Source organism: Acinonyx jubatus, chromosome X (genome assembly GCF_027475565.1).
Source record: "Acinonyx jubatus isolate Ajub_Pintada_27869175 chromosome X, VMU_Ajub_asm_v1.0, whole genome shotgun sequence".
NCBI classification, from domain to species: Eukaryota; Metazoa; Chordata; class Mammalia; order Carnivora; family Felidae; genus Acinonyx; species Acinonyx jubatus.
In genome coordinates, this window is record NC_069389.1 from 17,335,298 (window position 1) to 17,348,281 (window position 12,984).

At 32.1% G+C, this 12,984-nt stretch overlaps 1 protein-coding gene across 5 annotated transcripts in view; it reads left to right on the forward strand.

Moving 5' to 3' along the window:
* Positions 1-12,984, forward strand: part of CNKSR2 (connector enhancer of kinase suppressor of Ras 2) — a 292,571-nt gene that overhangs the window by 86,523 nt on the left and 193,064 nt on the right. The window lies entirely within an intron of this gene.

Here is a 12,984-nt window from a genome sequence, read left to right on the forward strand (position 1 = left end):
TATCATAAACATAGTTTTAGGTTTTTTTTCTAGTTTAGTTTTTATTTGTCTTGGAACACATAAAATAACAAAAGTTTTCATGATATAAAATGAAAAAGATTAAAACTGAATATGTGATTAAACATTGTAATGGTAAAACAAATTACAATTTAAAAAATTAAGCTCTTTATTTTCATTTTTAGAATTTTGTTGTAAGAGATATGTACTATGTTATAATGGTTACATAACCAAATTTTAAAAAACATTTTATCTCTCATAAGAAACTTCAGCAATATAAAATTTTACCAGAATTCTTTTTTGAGTAAATGTCAGTAGGATATATATTATATATAACATTTTGGCTTTTTAAAAATATGAGGCCTTATATTATAAATAAAGTATTTGTATTTTTAAAGTAAAAGTTAAGATAATTTAACTTTATTCTATATTATCTAAATTTATATATATTAATAATAACATACAGCATGATGATAATAAATCCAGATCTTAATACTAAGCTCTGTGTTATTAGCTTTTTGACAATTAATTGGTGGACAGCATGTTTCTTTTCCATTATGACATGATTAAAATTTAATTCTCATCATTGTCTAAACTACATTTATCAACTGATTAAATTGTTTACATTTTAAATATATAAATTCTACAAGTTTCATAATGATCTTTAGGTAAAATATATTTAACATATGGCTTAGTCCTTAAGCAGTGTAATATATTTGTTTCAGAAGGCTTCTCACTAATTAGAAAGTGTAAAGAACACATTCTCAATTTTTGTTACATCCTCTTAAACTATCATCTGCTCTATAATTGTGAATTTGCTTGGTCTCAATATTTGTATTTAGTATATTTCAATATATATATTTTTTACACTGGTACTTGTGAAATATATTTAAAAAAAATAATTAGAGAATGTTGTTACTTTTTTGTGGCTGATATGGCTGTTTATAAAAACATACAAAAAGCTTCTAGAACACTACGATAGTTTCTCACATTTTATTGTATTACATAATTTTTTATGGAAGATGCTTTTAGTAAATGCCAGTTAACCTACAAACACATATGAGTGCATACACACATACAAAACACACATACAAACACATGCATAAAAATCCATCAATGGTGTTTTGAGTTTGTTTCATAGAAAGAGAAAACATGATAAAAAGCCTGAAGGAAATAATTTAAATCATCTGCTTGGCTTTCATTGCTGCAAAGGTTTTCACAATGCTTATTTTGTATTCCATCATACCACGATGATTGATTAAATCAAAGACCATTTAACATTTTGACCGTAAAAATGAAATATGTACTTGGAAGAAAAAAAAGACAATATTATGATAACTTTAAAATCATCTGCTGAGACTGTAAATTGAAAAAAGAAGCTGAAGTTTATATTTTGAAGATCTTTCACAGAAAAGTTCAGGTCCAGGCTGGCTTGACTATAATGATGATCCTTTAACAAGCTTAAGTTTTAAAGAAGAAAGAAGGAGAAAAAAAATTTTTTCCCATGCTAAGGCACTTGGACTTATGCTGAAGGCCTTGGGAACCTGTTTAGGGTCATTGTGTTTAGACCTGTGGATTTTGATAATTACTAGAGCTGTAGTTTTAGGAAAAATTAAAGAAGAGTAAGGGTGAAAGAAGGAAAACTAACTTAGGCTATTTTAGGAATTAATCATGCTGCTGCTACATCAGTTAATCATGCTGATGATTCTGATGCTAATACCTCCAGCCACACTCATTTAATCAAAGCAATCCTAGGAGGGTTGTCTTCATTTCATAGATAGGACAACTAGCACTTATAGAGGTTAAATTCAAAACCAAATGGCAAGTAAGTGGTGGAGCCATGATTCAGTCCAGGCATCTGACTACAGAGTTGATCCTGCTCTTTACTGAAGTTTTTAATTAGAGAAACAACAGTGAAGATGGAATAATGTCAGAGATATTTACGCAGACAAATAAGAATCCAGGACAGGTAAGATCTAGAGACTATGGGAGGCATCTAGGTATCTGACTTGGCTGGCCCAGTTGATGTTGATGCCATTATCAATATAGGAGGAACAGGTTATGGTGGAAGATGAATGTTGAATTGAGTGTCAGGCATGATAAATTGTGCAAAGGTCTTTAGAGTATTGCTGCTCAGAAAAGATGTATGATCAATAGAGATTTGGGAATAGTTAAAATAGAGATGATAAAGTCATGGATATATTAATATGGTGGTTTAAGGAGCTTTTTAGAATGGATTCCTTTTATCCTGCTCCATTTGTGTTCCATAACACTTATACCCTTCTAAGACTATATAATTTACTTATATATTATTGTTTCTGTCTGATTATATGATGTATGCTTCAAGAGAGCAGGGATATTCATCTGATTTGTTCACTGCTGTCAGAATTATCTAGAAGAGTTCCTGGCCTGTAGTGGGTGCTCAATAAATATTTTGAGTAAAAGAAGAGAACTGGGATAGGGAGTGAGCTTTGTGAACCACCAACAACTGAAGGTTGAGTAGAAATGCTGCTTGTGGAAAAAAATGAGAAGGCATAACCGAAAAGTTAGGAGAGAATTAAATGAGAGTGGGGTCATGAAAGCCAAGGGAACAAAGAGGTTTTCTTAAATTTTTGTGGGTTTTTTTTTTGAGAATTCAGTATTGGTTTTTTTTTCCAACTTTATTGAGCTGTAATTGACATATAACTGTGTAAGTTTAAGGTGTACAACATGGTGATTTGATACACATATATATTGTGAAATGATTACTGCAGTAGGATTAGTTAATACATCCATCACCTTTTTTTGTGCGAGTAGTGAGAACATTTAAGATGGAAGTAAAGAGTTTTATGGGGAAAAGGAAGAGGTCTGTAAGATCAAATGCTGCTAAGTGATTAGGTAGGGTAAGGACTGAAAGTGTGTGGTGCATGAGGGAATCAGGATATATGTGTTGTCCAGTTTAGTGGTTTTATTTAGAAGTCATGAAAACTGGATGCGTGAGTTGGTTATGAGTTAAAAGTGAGAACTCCTCTATGGGGCGCCTGGGTGGGTCAGTTGTTTAAGCTTCGGACTTCAGCTCAAGTCATGATCTCAAGGTTCCTGAGTTTGAGCCACTCATCAGGCTCTTTGCTGACAGCTCAGAGCCTGCAGCCTGCTTCCGATTCTGTGTCTCCCTGTCTCTGCTCCTTGCTCACTCACATTCTATCTTTCTCTCTTTCCAAAATAAATAAACATTAATTTTGTTTTAAAAAAAAGTAAGTGAGATCTCCTCTTTGAAGAAATTTTTCTTTGAAGTGGTGTGTAGTTTGGAATAGTTTTGTGTAATATTAACTTCCCCTTTTCATAAATTCTTAATCCCATAGTGGTGCTAGGAAAGAGGAAAGGTAAATGATGAATGGTTACTTCTTTATTTGGGAGCTTAACTTTGCTTCCTCCTCTGCCATGGATTGTATGAATATCTTAACTGTTCCTTGGCTAAATTTCAGAAGGTCCTGAAATCAATTTAAATGTAATAGAACTTTATCTGTAACCATGCCAGGTGAAATGTTTAGGCTGTTTGTTTTCCTGACAAGTAACCCAGACTTTTGTCAGAGATTATTAGTGGGTTTGTATTTAAGTTATATTTTTATTCCTTTCAAAGAAAAAAAATGTTTTCTAGGTAGCAACAAGAACACAAGACAACACTTCACATGTCCTCTTGTTTCATTATGTCCTACAAGCTACACAGGAAACAAAACACATAATCATTGCTAGAATAGCCACAAGAGCAGTGTTCTAAATTACCATTATTTTGAGTCCCAGCCAAAATGCATCATGAAATAGTGCAGAGGAGTAGAAGGCTGAGAAAGAGTTGAATTTCAGCTCTTCCTCTAGTCCTGGGTAATCTTGAACATTAACTTCTGTTTTTATTTTCTTTTTAGAATAGGATGTAAAACCTGCAGAATTTGAAGTTCTTTTCTAAGCACTAATATTCTATAATTCATTGACCTTGTTCACCAAAGCTATATGAACAATATATCCAACTTATTTCCTTCTAAATAATATCAAAGAATGAACACTAAAAACATTTGTTAATTACTTATAGAATCATGATTTAACTCCCTGCCTCTTCTCTAAATAAATTTAGTTAATATTTTTAAGTTCTAGAACAAAACTAATCTCTTTATGCTTTCTTTATAAAATGTAAAACTGTGCCTTGTTTATTTTTGTTTGCTTTTGAAGAACATAAAACTTAGGTATTTAATTATAAAATTCCAGAGAAATGATGTTGACCAAAAATTCTTAATATTTTGATCTGTTGATGTAGATTTATTTTAATTTAAAGAAACAGTGATATATATTTTCTCATCAAAAATTTTTTTGCATTTGGGGAGAACTTGCATGCACAGCAATATGATATGGGTTTATTACAATTTCCTTTGTATCACTTTAAGGGGGAAAAAGGAAAAGAAACAATAGGTGAAAATCTTTAATATATTTGTAGATACTGAACTAGATGCTTTCTATATATCAACTCATTGAATTCTCATAAGGCAGGTATCATTATCTCCATTTTACATATGAAACAGTAAGTAATTTGCCTAAAGTCATTCATCTAGCATGAAAATTAAAATTTGAATCTATTTTTGTCTGATACCAAAGTGCTTCTTGTTTCTCATTTGTGATTTTCCTTTGTCATGCTACATCTCCTTTCGAATGTTGACTAATTCTCAGAAACTTTGAGGAAGTTATTCTTAGAAATGCTGCATAAATAAACATTTATTTTCATTTTGGTATTGCTCTTCAAGTGCTGAACAAGAGTGCAACTTTTCTCTTTTTTTTGCCTGGATACTTAAAAATCACTATATAGAATTTGTATTTGTATAAAGTGTAGTTCACATTCTACTTTGAAGTCCTCAGTGAGATATCTTTTAAATCGTTGAAACCCTTTTGAATGTTTAAGAATTAAAAGTTACAGAAAAAATGTTTGCAATTCACAAAAACTTCAATTTCAGTGGAGCTTTCATTCAAATAAAATTCATTTTTAAAAACCAGCTCCTTACATTTCTTCTTAAAAATTTTTCTTTAATGTTTATTTATTTTTGAGAGAGAGAGAGAGAGAGAGACAGAGCACAAGTATGAGAGGGGCAGAGAGAGACACACACACACACACACAGAATCCCAAGCAGGCTCTGGGCTCTGAGCTGTCAGCACAGAGCCCAAAGCGGGACTCGAGCTCAGAACCATGAGATCATGACCTGGGCCGAAGTCTGACACTTAACCTACTGAGCCACCCACGCACCCCTACATTTGTTAAGTCATATAAAATCAAATGGTGACAAAATTGCTTTTTTTCTCCCATTTTAAATATTAACTTGAATGAAGCAGCAGCCTTTTCCAGAGGAAAAGCTTCAGACATGAATCACATTTGGTAGCTTTACTGTTTATTTTCAATGCATGATTTACTTGTCTATTTTTAACCTGAATCCCGCTGTTCTTCACACCTCATCTTTCCTACAGTTTTATATGGCTTTGCCAAGTCAATCTATACTTGCGGGTTTATGGATTACTGTATTTATCACGATGTACAGTAACATCATTAACAGTATTCTAAGTATTATTTATAGAAAAAGTTTATTTTGCTATTTATACTGAAAGTTTATTATTTTCTCTCATTTTTAGTATTAATATATAATTCTAATGTTTCTAAAATACCTTTCAAGACCATTCTGTTTTGAAGTGATCAATGAGATATCTTTTTATATCATTGAAAACCTTTTAAATGTTTAAAGCATAAGAGTAGGGTGATAAGGAAAAAATATTTTCTTTGAAATCTTTAGCCTTATCTAAAAAAATGGTTGAACTGATTTCTTTCATGATGGGAAACTATAGGACAAAAATGAATTCTATACCAGGAAAAAATTATAAAAACCAAACTACCACAAACAGTACCACATACTGTGGCCTATTCTTTGGTCTTCTTTCCTCTCCTGTGCTCACTGCTCTCACTTGGTACTTGTTCCAGAGAGAAGCACTAATGTTAGCACTGCTGCTGTTCATGGACTGCCCCTCAGGCTCAGCAGTGCCAGCCTGAGAAATAGTAAGGCATTCCAGATGTCCTTTTTAACTTCTTAGCTTTTTAACTTTCCTTATTGGCCTCTAATTTGCTTAGCATTTCTGAACCATTAATAACTTTTCCATAAATGTAATACTTTTGTTTGAAAAGAACATATAAAGAATACTGTCTTAGAGGGTCATCAACATTTGCATTTGCAAGAGATATAAGCATTGTATTATCTATATGATGATTTAAGAGGAACAGTTGCTTAACTTTTAAGTTCTAAATAGGATAGTTCCTGTAGTGGCCATTTATTAATGAGCCAAGAATTTCTTTTTAACTTTCTGGCCTCAAGAAGCTTTCCTGCCATGAATTTAATTTCCTTTACTTGGAGTCACTATGTTCTTTTTTTAAGTAGGCTGAGCTCTAGCTTGGTTTTTTTTTTCCAGACTGAAGAATAAATTCCTCTCTTTTTTTTATGTTTTGTTTATGAACTCATCATGCTCATTTACTCTACAAAGATCTGTTTCTGTATCTCAGATGATCTTTAAGTCATGATGGAGTAATCATCTTTGGTAACTCACAAAGATTGGAACTCTGTCTGTCATTCTTCATTTATTTATGTATGTGTATAGCCAAAAATCATCATACCAAACATTAATATCTTCACAATAAGAATAGTTCTTTAGTATGGTTGTACATGATTTGCCTTTGAAATAAAAACTTTAGGCGAATTCACTAAAATAGAAAATCAGTGTTTTCTTTGGTTTATGTCTACTTTTCTCCCAGATTTTTTGACATTTAATTTTGAGCAAGAAGCTTGTGTTACATGAAATGTGAGTGGTCAAGAAAGTGGAAAACGCCTTAGAATTCAGTTTGCTACAGGCATTCTGTCATCAAATAGATTCTTCGTTTTATATATTTTGAAGATCAAATTTATGGGAAAAACCATGCTGTATTTCATCTTATCACTTTTGAATGAAGTTTTGAAATTTTATTAACAGACTTTGACCTTTTCGAACCTAGGAACCCAAACTCTTTGTACTCATGCCAGAGCATTTTGAATTCTTAATTAAAATGCCAATTTGTATGCTTCAGTGCAGTAAAAATGGCCTTTAGTTATTTTTTAATGATTTTGTCTTAGAAGTGTTATATTTTACATATTTTTTTAAAAATGGTTTTAATGAGGCCTAATTTATGTTCTGTAAAATTCACCTGTTTTAGGTGTACAATTTAATGAGTTGTAGTAAATTTAGATACACCTATGCAGTAAATATCTCTACAATCCATTTTATAAAACTATCATGAGAATAGATTTTTTAAAGTTGGTTCCTCACAAAGAGGTTAATTTTTTTTAACTGAGAACATAGATTAATCAATTACATACATTTTTTTCCAATTGAATTATTAATGTCTCTTTCTGTTTTAGTAAATTATGATGAAAAATATACTGAGTTTTGGAATATAGATTAGTGGAAGACAGCCCATAATAGGCTGTGCTATATAGAATCATTTAGAAAACAATATGTTAAAACCACTGACAAAAGAAAGACTCATTTAACAAATAGTATTGGGACACTAGGTAAAGTCTTTGGAAAATAATAATAAAACACTACCTTTTGTTTACTAAATCATTTTAAGTATATAATTTATTTAAGTGGAAAACAAATCCATAAGAAAATTATGGAAAATATAGACAAAAAATAATTGCTAGATGTACAAAGACTTAAGTGTTTTAAATATGGAATAAAATACAAATGAACATACTAATTAACTTCTACATAAAACTGAAAAATGTGTCAAAGTATAAGACAGATGACAAACTGGAAAAAATAAATACTTGCAACAAACATATGAGAGAAGCAGAGTATTGATGTGTACTATGTGAATATTACATGCATATTTTTAATATCAAAATGTAAGAGATGAGCATATAGACATTTGAAAAAAGAGGAAACAAATTGCTAAGATGTATGTACCAAACAATAGAGTTTCAGAGTACATGAAGTAAAAATTGATAGAACAAGAAGAAAAAAGCAAATCCACAGGTATAATAGGATACTTCCTATCCACTCTCTCAAAATTAATAAAACTACCAGACATAAAGTCAGTAAGAATTAGAAGAACTGAATAACACCACCAAACATTATATAATTGACATCTTTAGAGTATTTAATCCAACAAGAGCAGAATACAAATTATTTTTACTTGCCCATTGGCGTATTCTCCAAGATAGACAATATCTGCCTCATAAAGCATACTTCAACACAATTTAAGAGAATTAAAATCCAGTTAGAGTGTATTCTATAACTATAATGGAATCAAACTAGAAATCAAACTACACACTTCTAAGTAATCCATGGATAAAGGAGGAAGTCTCAAGGGAAGTAAAAAAATATGTTAAACAATGGGAAGAGAACAAATCATAATTTTTGTGGCACACAGATAAAGCAGTGATGAAAGAGATGTGCATAGGACTGAATGCTTATATCAGAAAAGAGATCTCATCAATCAGCTAAGTTTCCATCTTAAGAGAATAAGAAAGTAATTGCTAATCATTGTGTGTAAATTTTCAGTTAAGCAAGATGAAAAAGTCCTAGAGGACTTCTATAAAATATTACACCCGTAGTTAACCCGTAGTTTTTATTGTACTTGTAGTTAACAATATTTTCTTGTACATTTAAGGTTTTGTAAAGAGGGTAATCTTGTGTTAAGTATTCTTAGAATAAAATAAAAGAAAATGGAAAAATAAGAAAAAAAAATAAGCCTAAAGCAAGCAGAAGAGGGTAATAATGACAAAAGATCAAAAATCATTGAAACTGAAAACAGAAACACAATGGAGAAGTCAGTCAAAATAAAAGGATCTTAAAGGAATACTACAAATAATTCTTTATACATAAATTTGACAGCTTAGATTAAATCGACCAATTACAATTCCTTGAAAAACACCAACTATCAAAACTTACCTAAGATCAGATAGATACTCTGAATAATCCTGTAAGTATTAAAGACATTGAATTAGACTTAGAAACCTTGTGTAATGGGGTATAAAAGGTCCAGGCCCAGATGATTTCCATGGTGAACTCTATATATTTAAAGAGGAAATAACACCAATTCTACACAGTCTGTTCCAGAAAAAGGATAAGTAGGTAATCTTCCATCTCAATTTATGAGATGATCATGATCCTGATCTCAATACTCGATGAAGACCATAAAAAAAAGAAAACTACAGACCAACATTTCTCATGAATTTACATGTTAACTTGTTAACCTACAAGTTAAAATCCTCCACAAAATATTGGTAAACCAAATCCAACCATATATAAATAAAATTATATACTGTGACAAAGTGGAATTTATTCCAGGTATACAAGGCTCCTTTAACACTTAAAAATAAATCACTATGGGGATGCTTGGTTGGCTCAGGTAAGCATCTGACTCTTGATTTTGGCTCAGGTCATGATCCAAGGGTCGTGGGGTAGAGTCCTGCATTAGAGCCTGCTTAAGATTCTCTCTCTTCTACCTCCCTTGCTCTTTCTCTCTCTAAAAATAAATAAGTACATAAATGGATTTAAAATTATATCAGTGTAGTCCACCTCATAAGTGGGTTAAAAAATGAAAATCATATGATAGTAACCGTTAATGTATAAAGAGCATTTGGTAATGGTAATTGGTAATTTGGTAATTGGTAATGAATGCGTATCCTGTACCCATTCTTTAGAAAACTACTCAGAAGTGTAGCAACAGATTGGTAGTATCTGAACGTGATATAAAGCATATATAAAAAGTAACAGCTAAACTTCTACTTCCCTTAAGAAAATAAATGGTTTTCTCCTAAGACTGGGAATACGGTAATGCTATGTGCTCTCACCTCTCCTATTTAATAATCTGTTGGAAGTCACATTCAGTACAGTAGGCAAGAAAAGAAATAAAAGGACTAGAGATTGGAATGAAAAAACAAAACTTCCCCTATTTGCAGATCATATATATCCCTGTGTAGAAAATTCCAAGCTATCTACAAAACATGTTAGAACTAGTAAGTAAATAGCAAGGTTGTAGGATACAAAGTCCGCACACAAAAGTTAATTGTATTCCTACATACTAACAATGAATAACTGGAAACAAAATTAAAAATGTACAATTTACAGTTGCTCCAAAAGTAGTGAGTTGCCTACATATAAATTTAGCAAAATATCTATGGGATCAGTATGTGAAAACTATAAAACACTGATGTGGAAAATCAAATGACATAAATGAGACACATACTGTATACTGTATTCATAGGTTGGAAGTCTCAGTAAAAATGTCAATTCTCAAGTCTCCCTACATATATAAGGAAATTCATATAGAAATTCCCACAGGGGTTTTTTAATAGCCACAGGCTATATGATTCTAAATTTATATTAAAGAGCAAAGAAACAAGAATAGATCATCAATTTTGAAAAATAAATTACTCAATTTTAAGTATTATATAACCATTGTAATCAAAATTGGTATTGGTGACAGGATCAACACCTAGATTTTTGATTGTGGAGAATGGATAGCCTTTCAGCAAATGGTTTTGGAACACTTGGATAGGCATCAGGGCAAAAAGTGAAACTCGAGCCAGACTTCACACATTATATAAAAGTTGACACTAAAATGAATTACAGAGCTAAAGGTGAAACATATAACTATACAAATTTCGTTACAAAATACGACTTTGGGTCACGTGAAGATTTTCTCAGATATAGCCCTAAAGGTCTAATCCAGAAAAATTATCAAGTTTGACCTCAAATTAAAAACCTGGTATGCTAAAGTTCCTGTTAAGGGGTTGGAAAGATAAGCTATGGCTCATTCTAGGGACTGAGAAGAAATATTACAGGTCGCCTATTCAACAAAGAATTTGTATACAAAATGTGTTAGGAACTCTAAATTCAATAGTAAGAATACCAAAAATCCAAATAGAAAATTGGCAAAGGGCTTAAGGAGACATTTCACTAAAGAGTGACATGTGTGTGTGTGTGTGTGTGTGTGTGTGTGTATACACACACACACACACACACATATATATATGCACAAATATGCACATGAAGATGTTCAGCATCACCGATCAGGAAACCATTCAGGAAATACAGATAACTCTTAGATATAAATATATATAAATATAAATTAGATATAAATATAATATAAATAGATTTCTAAGTAAATATAGAAAAAAAACACCCTGGGGGATTAAAGACCTGAATGTAAGACCTGAAACCATAAAAATCCTAGAAAAGAGCACAGGCAGTAATTTCTGTGACATTGGCCATAGCAAGTTCTTTCTAGCTATGCCCCCTGAGGTAAGGGGAAAAAAAGCAAAAATGAACTATTGGGACTACATCAAAATAAAAAGCTTCTACACAGTGAAGGAAACAACAAAACTAAAAGGCAACCTACTGAATGGGAGAAGATATTTGCCAATGACATACCCAACAAAAGGTTAGTATCCAAAATATATAAAGAACTTATAAAACTCAACACCAAAAAAACAACCAATTAAAAAAAATGAGAAGACATGAACAGACATTTTCCCAAAGATGTCCAGATAGCCAATGATCACATGAAAAGTTGATCATCATCACTTACCATCAAGGAAATGCAAATCAAAATTACAATGAGATATCACCTTACATCTGTCAGAATGGCTAAGATCAACAACAGAAGAAACAAAAGGTGTTGGTGAGGATGTGGGGAAAAAAGGAACACTCCCACACCCTTGGTGGGAATGCAAACTGGTGCAGCCACAGTGGAAAACAGTATAGAGGTTTCTCAAAAAATTAAAAATACTATTACCATAGGATCCAGTAATTCCACTACTGAGTATTTACACAAAGAATATGAAAACACTAATTCAGAAAGATAAAGGCACCCCTATGTTTATTGCAGCATTATTTACAATAGCTAAAACATGGAAGCAACCCAAGTGTTCATGGATTTATCCATTCATGGATAAATTTATCCATTTATCTAATGGATAAAGAAGTGGTATATATACACAATGGGATATTATTCAGCCATAAAAAAGAATGAAATTTTGTCATTTGCAACAACATGAATAAACCTGGAGGATATAATGCTAAGTGAAATAAGTCAATCAGAGAAAGACAAATACCGTATGATTTCACTTGTATGAAATTTAAGAGTCAAAAAGAAATGAGCAAAGGGGAAAAAAAGACAAAGCAAGAAACGGACTCTTTTTTAATATTTTTTAATGTTTATTTTTGAGAGAGAGAGAAGGAGAGAGAAAGAGAGGGAGAGACAGAGGATGAGCAGGGGACGGGAGGGGCAGAGAGAGAGACACACACACACAGAATCTGAAGCGGGCTCCAGGCTCTGAGCTGTCAGCACAAAGCCTGATGCAGGGCTCGAATTTACTGCAAGATCATCACCTGAGCCAAAGTCGGTCGCTTAACTGACTGAGCCACCCAGGTACCCCCAGCAGACTCTTAACTATAGAGAACAAACTGATGGTTACCAAAGGGGAGGTGGGTGGGAGGATTAAGGAGAGCACTTGTCATGATGAGTGGGTTATTAAAATAAAACCAGAAAAAAATGTCTTGGGAAAATAATTACATAGCTAATAGAATGGCCAATATGAAAAATACATGAGTGAAATATAAGCTTAAAAATAGCAAATAAAGGACTTCTCTCTTATATGAACCCATGTGAGAGTGGGAGGTGCTTGAGTTGTAGTTTCCTAGAAGAAACAAATTGTTTGTAACCAGGAAGTGGTTCCATATAAGCCTTCCCAGTAAATTGCCTGAAGAGATATCAAAGAGTAGGCCTAAAGCACTAAGGATTCAATAATTTTACTAAATTTTCACCTCCATACCTTCTTTTATATTACTGACTTATTTTCTTTTCATTAAACTGGGCCTCCTAAATCCTGTAAGCTTTGGCCTTACAAAACCTCATTGTCATTCACAGATGAGAGAGGTTAAGAAGTA